Below are 17,610 nucleotides of genomic sequence, written 5' to 3' on the forward strand. Positions count from 1 at the left end.
ATATAGTGTCAGATGGAGGGGTGTAATGTACAATATATAGTGTCAGATGGAGGGGTGTAATGTACAATATATAGTGTCAGATGGAGGGGTGTAATGTACAATGTATAGTGTCAGATGGAGGGGTGTAATGTACAATATATAGTGTCAGATGGAGGGGTGTAATGTACAATGTATAGTGTCAGATGGAGGGGTGTAATGTACAATGTATAGTGTCAGATGGAGGGGTGTAATGTACAATGTATAGTGTCAGATGGAGGGGTGTAATGTACAATGTATAGTGTCAGATGGAGGGGTGTAATGTACAATATATAGTGTCAGATGGAGGGGTGTAATGTACAATGTATAGTGTCAGATGGAGGGGTGTAATGTACAATATATAGTGTCAGATGGAGGGGTGTAATGTACAATATATAGTGTCAGATGGAGGGGTGTAATGTACAATATATAGTGTCAGATGGAGGGGTGTAATGTACAATGTATAGTGTCAGATGGAGGGGTGTAATGTACAATATATAGTGTCAGATGGAGGGTGTAATGTACAATGTATAGTGTCAGATGGAGGGGTGTAATGTACAATGTATAGTGTCAGATGGAGGGGTGTAATGTACAATATATAGTGTCAGATGGAGGGGTGTAATGTACAATATATAGTGTCAGATGGAGGGGTGTAATGTACAATATATAGTGTCAGATGGAGGGTGTAATGTACAATGTATAGTGTCAGATGGAGGGGTGTAATGTACAATGTATAGTGTGAGATGGGGGGTGTAATGTACAATATATAGTGTCAGATGGAGGGGTGTAATGTACAATATATAGTGTCAGATGGGGGGTGTAATGTACAATATATAGTGTCAGATGGAGGGTGTAATGTACAATGTATAGTGTCAGATGGAGGGGTGTAATGTACAATATATAGTGTCAGATGGAGGGGTGTAATGTACAATATATAGTGTCAGATGGAGGGGTGTAATGTACAATGTATAGTGTCAGATAGAGGGGTGTAATGTACAATATATAGTGTCAGATGGAGGGGTGTAATGTACAATATATAGTGTCAGATGGAGGGGTGTAATGTACAATGTATAGTGTCAGATGGAGGGGTGTAATGTACAATATATAGTGTCAGATGGGGGGTGTAATGTACAATGTATAGTGTCAGATGGAGGGGTGTAATGTACAATGTATAGTGTCAGATGGAGGGGTGTAATGTACAATGTATAGTGTCAGATGGAGGGGTGTAATGTACAATATATAGTGTCAGATGGAGGGTGTAATGTACAATGAATAGTGTCAGATGAAGGGGTGTAATGTACAATATATAGTGTCAGATGGAGGGGTGTAATGTACAATGTATAGTGTCAGATGGAGGGTGTAATGTACAATATATAGTGTCAGATGGAGGGTGTAATGTACAATATATAGTGTCAGATGGAGGGTGTAATGTACAATGTATAGTGTCAGATGGAGGGGAGTAATGTACAATATATAGTGTCAGATGGAGGGTGTAATGTACAATATATAGTGTCAGATGGAGGGTGTAATGTACAATATATAGTGTCAGATGAAGGGGTGTAATGTACAATATATAGTGTCAGATGGAGGGTGTAATGTACAATATATAGTGTCAGATGGAGGGTGTAATGTACAATATATAGTGTCAGATGAAGGGGTGTAATGTACAATATATAGTGTCAGATGGAGGGGTGTAATGTACAATATACAGTGTCAGATGGAGGGGTGTAATGTACAATATATAGTGTCAGATGGAGGGGTGTAATGTACAATGTATAGTGTCAGATGGAGGGGTGTAATGTACAATGTATAGTGTCAGATGGAGGGGTGTAATGTACAATATATAGTGTCAGATGAAGGGGTGTAATGTACAATGTATAGTGTCAGATGGAGGGGTGTAATGTACAATATATAGTGTCAGATGGAGGGGTGTAATGTACAATGTATAGTGTCAGATGGAGGGGTGTAATGTACAATATATAGTGTCAGATGGAGGGGTGTAATGTACAATGTATAGTGTCAGATGGAGGGTGTAATGTACAATATATAGTGTCAGATGGAGGGTGTAATGTACAATATATAGTGTCAGATGGAGGGTGTAATGTACAATGTATAGTGTCAGATGGAGGGGAGTAATGTACAATATATAGTGTCAGATGGAGGGTGTAATGTACAATATATAGTGTCAGATGGAGGGTGTAATGTACAATATATAGTGTCAGATGAAGGGGTGTAATGTACAATATATAGTGTCAGATGGAGGGTGTAATGTACAATATATAGTGTCAGATGGAGGGTGTAATGTACAATATATAGTGTCAGATGAAGGGGTGTAATGTACAATATATAGTGTCAGATGGAGGGGTGTAATGTACAATATACAGTGTCAGATGGAGGGGTGTAATGTACAATATATAGTGTCAGATGGAGGGGTGTAATGTACAATGTATAGTGTCAGATGGAGGGGTGTAATGTACACTATATAGTGTCAGATGGAGGGGTGTAATATACAATGTATAGTGTCAGATGGAGGGGTGTAATGTACAATGTATAGTGTCAGATGGAGGGGTGTAATGTACAATGTATAGTGTCAGATGGAGGGTGTAATGTACAATATATAGTGTCAGATGGAGGGGTGTAATGTGCAATGTATAGTGTCAGATGGAGGGGTGTAATGTACAATATATAGTGTCAGATGGAGGGGTGTAATGTACAATGTATAGTGTCAGATGGAGGGGTGTAATGTACAATATATAGTGTCAGATGGAGGGGTGTAATGTACAATATATAGTGTCAGATGGAGGGTGTAATGTACAATATATAGTGTCAGATGGAGGGTGTAATGTACAATATATAGTGTCAGATGGAGGGTGTAATGTACAATATATAGTGTCAGATGGAGGGGTGTAATGTACAATGTATAGTGTCAGATGGAGGGGTGTAATGTACAATATATAGTGTCAGATGGAGGGGTGTAATGTACAATGTATAGTGTCAGATGGAGGGGTGTAATGTACAATATATAGTGTCAGATGGAGGGGTGTAATGTACAATATATAGTGTCAGATGGAGGGTGTAATGTACAATATATAGTGTCAGATGGAGGGGTGTAATGTACAATATATAGTGTCAGATGGAGGGGTGTAATGTACAATGTATAGTGTCAGATGGAGGGGTGTAATGTACAATATATAGTGTCAGATGGAGGGGTGTAATGTACAATATATAGTGTCAGATGGAGGGTGTAATGTACAATATATAGTGTCAGATGGAGGGGTGTAATGTACAATGTATAGTGTCAGATGGAGGGGTGTAATGCATAATGTATAGTGTCAGATGGAGGGTGTAATGTACAATATATAGTGTCAGATGGAGGGGTGTAATGTACAATGTATAGTGTCAGATGGAGGGTGTAATGTACAATGTATAGTGTCAGATGGAGGGTGTAATGTACAATATATAGTGTCAGAAGGAGGGGTGTAATGTACAATATATAGTGTCAGATGGAGGGGTGTAATGTACAATGTATAGTGTCAGATGGAGGGGTGTAATGTACAATATATAGTGTCAGATGGAGGGTGTCATGTACAATATATAGTGTCAGATAGAGGGGAGTAATGTACAATATATAGTGTCAGATGGAGGGGGTGTAATGTACAATGTATAGTGTCAGATGGAGGGGTGTAATGTACAATATATAGCGTCAGATGGAGGGGTGTAATGTACAATATATAGTGTCAGAAGGAGGGGTGTAATGTACAATGTATAGTGTCAGATGGAGGGGTGTAATGTACAATGTATAGTGTCAGATGGAGGGGTGTAATGTACAATATATAGTGTCAGATGGAGGGGTGTAATGTACAATGTATAGTGTCAGATGGAGGGGTGTAATGTACAATATATAGTGTCAGATGGAGGGTGTAATGTACAATGTATAGTGTCAGATGGAGGGGTGTAATGTACAATGTATAGTGTCAGATGGAGGGGTGTAATGTACAATATATAGTGTCAGATGGAGGGGGTGTAATGTACAATGTATAGTGTCAGATGGAGGGGTGTAATGTACAATATATAGTGTCAGATGGAGGGGTGTAATGTACAATATATAGTGTCAGATGGAGGGTGTAATGTACAATGTATAGTGTCAGATGGAGGGGTGTAATGTACAATATATAGTGTCAGATGGAGGGTGTAATGTACAATATATAGTGTCATATGGAGGGTGTAATGTACAATATATAGTGTCAGATGGAGGGGTGTAATGTACAATATATAGTGTCAGATGGAGGGTGTAATGTACAATGTATAGTGTCAGATGGAGGGGTGTAATGTACAATATATAGTGTCAGATGGAGGGGTGTAATGTACAATGTATAGTGTCAGATGGAGGGGTGTAATGTACATTATATAGTGTCAGATGGAGGGGTGTAATGTACAATGTATAGTGTCAGATGGAGGGGTGTAATGTACAATATATAGTGTCAGATGGAGGGGTGTAATGTACAATATATAGTGTCAGATGGAGGGGTGTAATGTACAATATATAGTGTCAGATGGAGGGATGTAATGTACAATATATAGTTTCAGATGGAGGGGTGTAATGTACAACGTATAGTGTCAGATGGAGGGGTGTAATGTACAATATATAGTGTCAGATGGAGGGGTGTAATGTACAATGTATAGTGTCAGATGGAGGGGTGTAATGTACAATATATATTGTGAGATGGAGGGGTGTAATGTACAATATATAGTGTCAGATGGAGGGGTGTAATGTACTATATATAGTGTCAGATGGAGGGTGTAATGTACAATGTATAGTGTCAGATGGAGGGGTGTAATGTACAATATATAGTGTCAGATGGAGGGTGTAATGTACAATGTATAGTGTCAGATGGAGGGGTGTAATGTACAATGTATAGTGTCAGATGGAGGGGTGTAATGTACAATATATAATGTCAGATGGAGGGGTGTAATGTACAATATATAGTGTCAGATGGAGGGGTGTAATGTACAATGTATAGTGTCAGATGGAGGGGTGTAATGTACAATATATAGTGTCAGATGGAGGGGTGTAATGTACAATATATAGTGTCAGATGGAGGGGTGTAATGTACAATATATAGTGTCAGATGGAGGGGTGTAATGTACAATGTATAGTGTCAGATGGAGGGGTGTAATGTACAATATATAGTGTCAGATGGAGGTGTAACACTCAGGAGGGGCCAGGGCTGGTATCACGGTAATATATCCGATGTGGCCGGCTTGCAGGGAGTCCCTGGGTCCCGAATGTGTACCAAATCTCCCTCTTGATGTCCCCGACTACCCTCCCCTGCATGATATCTGACAATGACAACAGACAACCAGGCTTCGGAGGTAATCGTTGCTTTTCTTTTTACTAGCAGGACAAAGTAATACAAATGTACATATGGAGGACTTCTTCACATACAATACAGCGATCTTTGCAGGTAGTGTCCAATTAGCAGAGAATGGGGCAGAATGCTTTGGATAGTAGTTGCTTGGCAGTTAACTTGTATATACTTGTATCCAGGGGGTTAGTCCTCAACAAACTGGGTACACGTATATAGAAGAGGAGATACAATTCGGCAGTGGGAGACCCTCAATTTCTGCCAGACTAGCTATGGGTTTCTTAACTATAGATTTGTCCCAAGGACTTACTTGGATAGAGATATACGTGTGAGGTCCCAGATGTACGGATAAGACAAGTCCATCAACTTCAGCGCTTGTAAGATTAGAGCTTCAGAGGAAAACACTCTCTGAGAAGGGCCTTGAGGACAGAGGAGAAGGCATCTCTGCTTGGTGTACCCTGATAGTGGGCAGCCATCATCCATGCTCCATGTGCTCTGTCTGCTAGCTGTATCATGTCTTAGCCTTGTAGCCCCACACAAAAGACATCAGCCAAAAACGTCCCCAGCCCCCTCTAGAGAGGGTGGTCACTCAACTCTCCCTCCAGGCCAGTCAAGGGAGCCTGATTGGTCCTGGAGGTCAGCTAATCATAATGGACACTCCCTTTACAGTAACAACTCAAATTACAATGGCAAAGTATAGGCAGGTGCAGTTCACAAAAACATCCACAAGATGGCGCATTAATAGACCCCCTGTGTGCTGGCTCTGGAAGAATAGAAATATATAGAAGGAATGAAGGGGGAGGAAAATATTTACCTTATATGAAAATGTCCATGCTATCTCGGTCTGCAAGGATTAGTAGAGCGAATTGGACTAGCAGTACCGGGACATTACATACACCCCCACTAAGAAAAGAGCCGTCCTCGGCGACTAACTAGCGCGGAGGAACCTAGAGAGATGGGATGCGCACAGGTAGTAGGGCTGGATACCTGAGAAACAATAAACAGAATAATGGCAAACAACAATGTGACATGACTTATGTACAAGAATGATACCCCGTGATTATATGCAAAACCAAAACATAATAAACAGTGGAAACATAATGCCAATAGGTGGGTAGAGTCTCTTTCAGCAATAGGGCATTGTCCATGGAAAGGCTCAGGGTAGGCACTATGTGGCAAAATACAGTCCTCAGTAGTCCATAGGCTGTAGAGAAATATGTAATGCAAAACAAGAACATAACAAAATGCTTGGGATTACCCAGGTACGGAGGCTTAAACGGTTGCTAACTAACTAATTAATAAGAACATAGGTATATGAAAGAGGCAAAGTATATATACATGAAAGGATATGGCTGCTCAGTCTCTATAGCGAGCTGGGGGAGTTCCCTTGGTACTTCGCTCTGATCGCCTCAGCACTTGGTCTTCTACTTGCGTAGGAACACTGGAAACTGGAACTCCATCTTGTGCTGGTTCAGGAGCAGCAATTGGAGCAGCAACACTGGAGTCCGGAATTTCATCTGGTGTTGATTCAGGAGCAGCAACACTGGAGTCCGGAATTTCATCTTGTGTTGGTTCAGGAGCAGCAATTGGAGCAGCAACACTGGAGTCCGGCATTCCCTCTTGTGTTGGTTCCGGGGCAACAATTGGAACCGGAACATGAGTCGGGATAGGAACTGGAACAGGGACAAACTGGTAACAGCTGGGGATAAGAAATTGAGATCTGAAGATCGATTCATCTACAGAAGGCTGTCTTGGAGGAGTTGCCATCACAGGAACTGGTTGGTAGACAGTTGTAGCTTGTGGTGGTGCTGACATCCTCAGTGAGTCCTCTCTGGTGCACAATTTGATACGGTTCCGATGCACTGTTTGTGGAGCCATGCCTGGTTTCTTTAATTCATAAACATCAGACTCTAGATAGGGAATTGCTGTAATGGTGTATGGCTCTGTTTCCCAAAGAGAATCAAGTTTTCCAGTTCTGTGGTACTTCTTTAACCATACTTTGTCACCAATGTGTAAAGGTGTAGCATTAGCTCTTTGGTTGTAGTTCTCTTCTTGTTGTCTGTGAGCTTCCTTCATGCGACAGTCGACTATCTCTTGCGCTTCGGCACTGATGTTCTAGAACCCAATCAGTCTTTGGCAGAGGGTTGATCACATCTGGTATCTGAATTCCTAAAGCACGGTCTTTTGGAAGTTGACCTTGTCTTCCAAACATTAAGAAGTATGGTGAATAGCCTGTAGAACAGTGGGTAGTGTTATTGTAGATCTCCACTAATTCATCAAGTAGTTGAGGCCATTCTGCTTGTTTGGTGACAAATGCTGTTCTCAGCATGTTGATGAAGATCTGGTTAACCTTCTCACAAAGTCCATTCCCTTGGGGATGGTAGGCAGTTGTTCTCAGCTTTTTGCATTCATGGAACTGGCATAGTTCTTGGAAAAGCTGTGACTCGAATGCAGGTCCTCTGTCAGTTAGGACTGCTTCAGGACACCCGTAGTGTCTCACATATTCGCGGTAGAATGTGATGGCTGTGGTACATGCGGTGAGGTCTTTAACTGGCACAACGACAACCCACTTGGAGTAGTGGTCCACCATGGTAAGGGAATATGAGTAGCCTGAACGAGTCGGGGCTAACTTCACATGGTCAAGAGCAACTAGTTCGTTTGGTCTCTGAGTATGGATGGGATGTAATGGTGCTCTAGTATCCTTCTTACCAGTCTTAGTAAGGTTGCAGGCTGGACATTCACTACACCAACTCTCAATGTCAGCACGCATTCCAATCCAATAGAAGCGTTGGCGTATGGTGGCTTCAGTTTTCTGCACTCCAAAGTGTCCAGATTGATCGTGGTAGGCATCAAGAATGATCTTGGCATCCCGCCTAGGAATGAGAATTTGGTGCAACCTCTCACCGGAAACAGGATCTAAGGTGTTGCGCAGAATCAAGCCTTTCTGGATGAAAAGTCTTTTGCGCTGCCTCCATAGGCGTTTGAGCTCAGTATCCGTATACCGTCTTCTGAGTCTGACAGATATTCTTCCAGTGATTAGGTAATCATAGATTTCCCCTATGACACGAGATTCTTTCTGGAGGGTTTGCCATCTAGATAGTTCTTGAAGTGGGTCAGATTTCTCTTGAGGACCTTCTTCAGGCTGTGTAGCAGCAATGACGTTCTGCGTAGCAAACTTCTGATAGAAGGGAGGCATCTCAACATCTTCCCACATGTCTTCTTCAGGAGGTTCTTCTCCTATAGGCAAACGGGATAACGCATCAGCGTTTACGTTGGTCTTACCACTGCGGTATTTGAGGTAGAAACAATAGTTCGCCAATCTGGAAGCCCATCTCTGTTCGAGAGCACCTAGCCGTGCTGTGTTTAGGTGAGCTAGAGGATTGTTGTCTGTGTAAACGGTAAATGGTGTAGCCGCAAGGTAGTCTTTGAATTTCTCTGTGACGGCCCACACAACACCAAGCAGCTCTAACTTGAACGAACTGTAATTCTGATCGTTCTTCTCAGCACCTCTCAAGCTTCGGCTGGCATAAGCGATGACTCTCTCTTTGTTGTCCTGGACTTGTGACAGTACAGCTCCTAGGCCTTGATAGCTGGCATCTGTATAGAGACGGAAAGGATGGCTGTAGTCAGGATAAGCCAGAATTGGAGGAGAAGTCAATAAGGCTTTCAAAGTCTGGAATGCAGTTTCTTGTCTTTCAGACCAATCAATTAGGAGTCTTCTGTTTGAGTTTTCTTTAGGACAGCCACGTAGCAATTCTGTCAGTGGTTCCGCTACCTGTGCAAAGTGAGGTATAAAGCGTCGGTAGTAGCCCGCAAATCCTAGAAAACTTCTGACTTCCTTTACTGTCCTTGGAGTTTCCCAGTCTTTGACAGCAGAGATCTTGTCAGGATCAGGCTGGATACCTTCAGCACTGACTACATGGCCTAAGTAATTGACCTTTGGTTTTAGCAGGTGGCATTTTGAAGGTTTTATCTTCAGGCCGTGTTCAATAAGAACCTGGAACACTTCTGCTAGGTTGTTCAGATGGTCTTCATAAGTGCGAGAATACACAACAACATCGTCAAGATACAGCAAAACACTCTGGAATTTGAGGTGGCCAAGACATCTCTCCATGAGTCGCTGGAATGTTGCTGGGGCGTTGCACAACCCAAAAGGCATGCTATTAAACTCATAAAGTCCCATCGGGGTGGTAAAAGCTGTCTTTTCTCTATCCTCAGGAGCCATGGGGACCTGCCAGTAGCCACTGGTTAGGTCGAGAGTTGAGAAGTATGCAGCTGAACCAAGAACAGTGAGGGATTCTTCAATCCGTGGAAGAGGATAGGCATCTTTATGTGTGATGTCGTTCAATCTTCTGTAGTCAACACAGAATCTGATGTTACCATCCTTCTTTCTTACCAAAACGATAGGTGCTGCCCAAGGACTTTGACTTTCTTGGATGACTTTGGTGTCATTCATCTCCTTTATCAGCTTCTTTACTTGCTGGTAGTTAGCAGGAGGGATTGGACGGTATCTTTCCTTGATAGGAGGATGATCACCTGTGTTGATCTTATGCTGGATCAAAGAGGTTTTCCCAAAATCAAGTGGATGTTTGCTGAAAGCCTGGCTGTGCCGTTTCGCAACTTTGATGACACCATTGATGTGTTCCCTAGGGGTATTCGCATCCGCAATGTTGAGTTCATTCCACCAGAAGGTAGTAGGTTTGTGAGTACCTCCGGCAGGGACATGAATTGACTTTTGATAAGCAAGTGCTTCATCATCTAAGATGTCTTCTGAATCGAGCTGATACAGTTGAGCAACGGACTTAAACTTGTGCAATTCGATAGGTGCATCACTTAGGTTGACTAGCCGTACTGGTACCTTACCGCTGGAGACGGTGACGATGCTTCTGGCGGCTTTCACCAGCGGCTGTCCTTCAATCTGAATAGGGTCAAGAAGAGCTGTTAATGCCTGGATGAACTCGGCACCAGATGAGAGTCTCACTGTTAGGAGTCAGAGTGACGGGTCTGGCATCCTGGATACGGACACGACAGATTTCACCATTACGGTTAGCAAACTTCTGCTGGGCACAGAGCACTTTGATGGTACGTTGTACAGCTTGCCTGTAAGAAAGAGTAGCAGTAGGGAGAGAAGCATGCAAAGCATCTAGCAATTCAGTGAATACATGACGCATAACATTCATGCCTAATACCACTGGTGTAGCCATTCCCTGAGACTCTGTAACAATTACACCTTGTCGTGGTAATTCACGATCACCAATACGAATGGTAGGTTCCCAGTAACCTAGTTGGGATATAGGCTGACCATTACTTGCAATCAAACGTAACTTTGCTTTACCCCCAGAATTTAGTATGTCAGAGTCCCAATATTTCTCAAAGGCTTGTTGCCCAATAGTTGTTACTTGTGACCCAGTGTCCACTAAAGCTTCTAATGGTACACCCTCAATCCAAATAGTTATGTACGGACACTTGGAGACGAATCTGGATGTCCATGGCGATTGTCCCCCTGGGCCTTTGGATTCACCTCCCGAGGGGCGGCCCTTGGCCTCGGTGGTGTCCCATTTAACTTAAAGCACTGGTATTTGTAATGCCCAACACGCTCACAGTAAGTACAATAAGGACATTCACGTGGTGAAGACCGGTCAGGAGGAAGCCTATCAGGACTTGGGCGGCTAGAGTGAGGCTCTGCAGGCAACGTTCTAGATAAAGAGGACTCACATGAGGAAGACTGGCCTTTTAATTCCTTTAGGGCTTGGCAAAGAGAGTCCACTACCTGAGCAAGGACATCGGTGGTAGAGGGCATAGTGGCAGGAGTAGGAGCCTGTACAGTCTGAGTGGCCTGCATGGGTGCAATAGGAGGTAATGGAGATGCAGCGGAGGTTCCACCAGCCAGGTCTGGGGAATATGTAGCAGAGTAATAATTAGCACAAGGTGAATCAGTTCCCACTATTCGTAGGGCCAAAGTCTTAAAATCTAGAAAAGACATGTCTGGATTTTGGGCTGCTAGCATGCCGAGTTGGCTCTGTATTAGTCGTGAGTCCACACCTTCTATGAACCTGTCTGTAATAATGCTTTCTGCAGCAGTAGGATCAATGTTGTCAACTTGGCGCAGAGCCCTATATGCTGACTGGAGGGCAAGTGCATAGTCTCTGAGGGTCTCACCTGGTCTCTGACGTCTGTCATAGAATTTAAGACGAACCTCAGTTGGCGATTGGACTTCGAATTCTTTTCTCAGACGAGTGAGGATCTGGTCAACGGTGGTCTTTTCTGTCGGTGGCCAGGAACGAACTTCCTCAGCAGCTGGACCTTCAAGTTGTCCTAAGAGAAGCTGTACCTGTTGCTTGGGAGAAAGTGATACAAGTTCAAGAGTACGCAATATCTTTTCCTGAAACTCAGCAAGGGTATGAGGATCCCCTCTGTAACTTGGAAGACTGGAGGGTCCTATAAAGAAAGGCAAGCCTGTCGCTGTACCAGAAGCTGGAGCAGAGATGGTAGCTGTCTCCTGAGGTGCAGGAGAACTGGAGGATGAGGTTGTAGTGTTATCTGCGCCAGACAGGGCATCTTGAGGCGATGTAGACATTTTTGCAAAGATTAGGATACTGTCTCTTTAAGTAAAATAATAAGGCTTCTGTCTCTTTTATGAAATGCAAATCTCAGCAAATACAAAGTCACTTTATAAAATGCACTTATCTGTATCCCAGGAATGGCAGATAACAGCAGACAATGGCAGTGGAGGGAGGGAGGATGGAGATCACTTTGATCCTTGAAGAGATAAGGAGTCTTTGCAAAAATAATTGGGGGCAGGGAAGCTGGAGTCCTGTTACAGTTTAGATGGATTTGGATTCAGTGCTTTAGTAAAGACGGCAACACCCAGTTTTGGCACCTGGGGGAAGTTTGGTGGGTGGAGTTTACTCCTGATGAATTGCTCAAGTAGCTAGTCAATCCAAAATGGTGGAATATACAGTCTTTGAGGCAGGCACAGAAATACAATGCTTTCACCCCCGCTTTGTAGAGAGTACTGGTGGTTTCGGTTAGTCTGGGAGCAGTAGTTCTACAGAGATAACATACAGTCTTTAGATAGGCACAGAGGCACAATCCTGTTCGTGACGCCACAAAAAGGTAAAGGGTTTGTAACACTCAGGAGGGGCCAGGGCTGGTATCACGGTAATATATCCGATGTGGCCGGCTTGCAGGGAGTCCCTGGGTCCCGAATGTGCACCAAATCTCCCTCTTGATGTCCCCGACTACCCTCCCCTGCGTGATATCTGACAATGACAACAGACAACCAGGCTTCGGAGGTAATCGTTGCTTTTCTTTTTACTAGCAGGACAAAGTAATACAAATGTACATATGGAGGACTTCTTCACATACAATACAGCGATCTTTGCAGGTAGTGTCCAATTAGCAGAGGATGGGGCAGAATGCTTTGGATAGTAGTTGCTTGGCAGTTAACTTGTATATACTTGTAAAGATGGCCTGTATCCAGGGGGTTAGTCCTCACAAACTGGGTACACGTATATAGAAGAGGAGATACAATTCGGCAGTGGGAGACCCTCAATTTCTGCCAGACTAGCTATGGGTTTCTTAACTATAGATTTGTCCCAAGGACTTACTTGGATAGAGATATACGTGTGAGGTCCCAGATGTACGGATAAGACAAGTCCATCAACTTCAGCGCTTGTAAGATTAGAGCTTCAGAGGAAAACACTCTCTGAGAAGGGCCTTGAGGACAGAGGAGAAGGCATCTCTGCTTGGTGTACCCTGATAGTGGGCAGCCATCATCCATGCTCCATGTGTTCAGTCTGCTAGCTGTATCATGTCCTAGCCTTGTAGCCCCACACAAAAGACATCAGCCAAAAAACGTCCCCAGCCCCCTCTAGAGAGGGTGGTCACTCAACTCTCCCTCCAGGCCAGTCAAGGGAGCCTGATTGGTCCTGGAGGTCAGCTAATCATAATGGACACTCCCTTTACAGTAACAACTCAAATTACAATGGCAAAGTATAGGCAGGTGCAGTTCACAAAAACATCCACAAGATGGCGCATTAATAGACCCCCTGTGTGCTGGCTCTGGAAGAATAGAAATATATAGAAGGAATGAAGGGGGAGGAAAATATTTACCTTATATGAAAATGTCCATGCTATCTCGGTCTGCAAGGATTAGTAGAGCGAATTGGACTAGCAGTACCGGGACATTACAGAGGAGTGTAATATACAATGTATAGTGTCAGTTGGAGGGGTGTAATGTACAATATATAGTGTCAGATGGAGGGGTGTAATGTACAATATATAGTGTCAGATGGAGGGGTGTAATTTACAATATATAGTATCAGATGGAGGGTGTAATGTACAATATATAGTGTCAGATGGAGGGGTGTAATGTACAATATATAGTGTCAGATGGAGGGGTGTAATGTACAATATATAGTGTCAGATGGAGGGGTGTAATGTACAATATATAGTGTCAGATGGAGGGGTGTAATGTACAATATATAGTATCAGATGGAGGGGAGTAATGTACAATATATAGTGTCAGATGGAGGGGTGTAATGTACAATATATAGTGTAAGATGGAGGGTGTAATGTACAATATATAGTGTCAGATGGAGGAGTGTAATGCACAATGTATAGTGTCAGATGGAGGGGTGTAATGTACAATGTATAGTGTCAGATGGAGGGGTGTAATGTACAATGTATAGTGTCAGATGGAGGGGTGTAATGTACAATGTATAGTGTCAGATGGAGGGGTGTAATGTACAATATATAGTGTCAGATGGAGGGGTGTAATGTACAATATATAGTGTCAGATGGAGGGTGTAATGTACAATATATAGTGTCAGATGAAGGGGTGTAATGTACAATATATAGTGTCAGATGGAGGAGTGTAATGTACAATGTATAGTGTCAGATGGAGGGGTGTAATGTACAATGTATAGTGTCAGATGGAGGGGTGTAATGTACAATGTATAGTGTCAGATGGAGGGGTGTAATGTACAATATATAGTGTCAGATGGAGGGGTGTAATGTACAATGTATAGTGTCAGATGGAGGGGTGTAATGTACAATGTATAGTGTCAGATGGAGGGGTGTAATGTACAATGTATAGTGTCAGATGGAGGGGTGTAATGTACAATGTATAGTGTCAGATGGAGGGGTGTAATGTACAATATATAGTGTCAGATGGAGGGGTGTAATGTACAATATATAGTGTCAGATGGAGGGTGTAATGTACAATGTATAGTGTCAGATGGAGGGTGTAATGTACAATATATAGTGTCAGATGGAGGGGTGTAATGTACAATATATAGTGTCAGATGGAGGGGTGTAATGTACAATATATAGTGTCAGATGGAGGGTGTAATGTACAATGTATAGTGTCAGATGGGGGGTGTAATGTACAATATATAGTGTCAGATGGAGGGTGTAATGTACAATGTATAGTGTCAGATGGAGGGGTGTAATGTACAATATATAGTGTAAGATGGAGGGTGTAATGTACAATATATAGTGTCAGATGGAGGAGTGTAATGTACAATGTATAGTGTCAGATGGAGGGGTGTAATGTACAATATATAGTGTCAGATGGAGGGGTGTAATGTACAATATATAGTGTCAGATGGAGGGGTGTAATGTACAATGTATAGTGTCAGATGGAGGGGAGTAATGTACAATATATAGTGTCAGATGGAGGGGTGTAATGTACAATGTATAGTGTCAGATGGAGGGTGTAATGTACAATATATAGTGTCAGATGGAGGGGTGTAATGTACAATATATAGTGTCAGATGGAGGGGTGTAATGTACAATATATAGTGTCAGATGGAGGGTGTAATGTACAATGTATAGTGTCAGATGGAGGGTGTAATGTACAATGTATAGTGTCAGATGGAGGGGTGTAATGTACAATATATAGTGTCAGATGGAGGGGTGTAATGTACAATGTATAGTGTCAGATGGAGGGGTGTAATGTACAATATATAGTGTCAGATGGAGGGGTGTAATGTACAATGTATAGTGTCAGATGGAGGGGTGTAATGTACTATATATAGTGTCAGATGGAGGGGTGTAATGTACATTATATAGTGTCAGATGGAGGGGTGTAATGTACAATATATAGTGTCAGATGGAGGGTGTAATGTACAATATATAGTGTCAGATGGAGGGGTGTAATGTACAATATATAGTGTCAGATGGAGGGGTGTAATGTACATTATATAGTGTCAGATGGAGGGGTGTAATGTACAATATATAGTGTCAGATGGAGGGTGTAATGTACAATATATAGTGTCAGATGGAGGGGTGTAATGTACAATATATAGTGTCAGATGGAGGGGTGTAATGTACAATATATAGTGTCAGATGGAGGGGTGTAATGTACATTATATAGTGTCAGATGGAGGGGTGTAATGTACAATATATAGTGTCAGATGGAGGGTGTAATGTACAATATATAGTGTCAGATGGAGGGTGTAATGTACAATGTATAGTGTCAGATGGAGGGGTGTAATGTACAATATATAGTGTCAGATGGAGGGGTGTAATGTACAATATATAGTGTCAGATGGAGGGGTGTAATGTACAATGTATAGTGTCAGATGGAGGGTGTAATGTACAATATATAGTGTCAGATGGAGGGTGTAATGTACAATGTATAGTGTCAGATGGAGGGTGTAATGTACAATGTATAGTGTCAGATGGAGGGTGTAATGTACAATATATAGTGTAAGATGGAGGGGAGTAATGTACAATATATAGTGTCAGATGGAGGGTGTAATGTACAATATATAGTGTCAGATGGAGGGGAGTAATGTACAATGTATAGTGTCAGATGGAGGGGTGTAATGTACAATATATAGTGTCAGATGGAGGGGTGTAATGTACAATATATAGTGTCAGATGGAGGGGTGTAATGTACAATATATAGTGTCAGATGGAGGGGTGTAATGTACAATATATAGTGTCAGATGGAGGGGTGTAATGTACAATATATAGTGTCAGATGGAGGGGTGTAATGTACAATATATAGTGTCAGATGGAGGGGTGTAATGTACAATATATAGTGTCAGATGGAGGGTGTAATGTACAATATATAGTGTCAGATGGAGGGGTGTAATGTACAATGTATAGTGTCAGATGGAGGGGTGTAATGTACAATATATAGTGTCAGATGGAGGGTGTAATGTACAATATATAGTGTCAGATGGAGGGGTGTAATGTACAATATATAGTGTCAGATGGAGGGTGTAATGTACAATATATAGTGTCAGATGGAGGGGTGTAATGTACAATGTATAGTGTCAGATGGAGGGGTGTAATGTACAATATATAGTGTCAGATGGAGGGGTGTAATGTACAATATATAGTGTCAGATGGAGGGGTGTAATGTACAATATATAGTGTCAGATGGAGGGGTGTAATGTACAATATATAGTGTCAGATGGAGGGGTGTAATGTACAATATATAGTGTCAGATGGAGGGGTGTAATGTACAATATATAGTGTCAGATGGAGGGGTGTAATGTACAATATATAGTGTCAGATGGAGGGTGTAATGTACAATATATAGTGTCAGATGGAGGGGTGTAATGTACAATGTATAGTGTCAGATGGAGGGGTGTAATGTACAATATATAGTGTCAGATGGAGGGTGTAATGTACAATATATAGTGTCAGATGGAGGGGTGTAATGTACAATATATAGTGTCAGATGGAGGGTGTAATGTACAATATATAGTGTCAGATGGAGGGGTGTAATGTACAATGTATAGTGTCAGATGGAGGGTGTAATGTACAATACATAGTGTCAGATGGAGGGGTGTAATGTACAATATATAGTGTCAGATGGAGGGGTGTAATGTACAATGTATAGTGTCAGATGGAGGGGTGTAATTTCCAATGTATAGTGTCAGATGGAGGGGTGTAAAGTGTGATATTGAGTCTGGATCTTTCTGGGTTTGGTGTATATCGGTGATTGTTACCTGAATGACTACTTTTTTCCGTCTTTATATTGTGGTGGAGGAGGAGGTGTGCTGATGAGAGCCCCAGTTTTATATTTCTAGTCATGTATTTTTATATGGTGTAATCTCACTTGTGTATATATATATATATATATACCCTTTTGGCTTCAGGAATGCGGTACTTCTGCTCTGTAAACACGCCCTGTCTGTTGTATCAGGACCCTTTTGTTGTTCCATTGGCATACCAGTGCTAATCTCGCTATCACAGCTGTAGACTC

This window comes from Leptodactylus fuscus, chromosome 5, assembly GCF_031893055.1.
Source record: "Leptodactylus fuscus isolate aLepFus1 chromosome 5, aLepFus1.hap2, whole genome shotgun sequence".
Lineage (NCBI taxonomy): Eukaryota > Metazoa > Chordata > Amphibia > Anura > Leptodactylidae > Leptodactylus > Leptodactylus fuscus.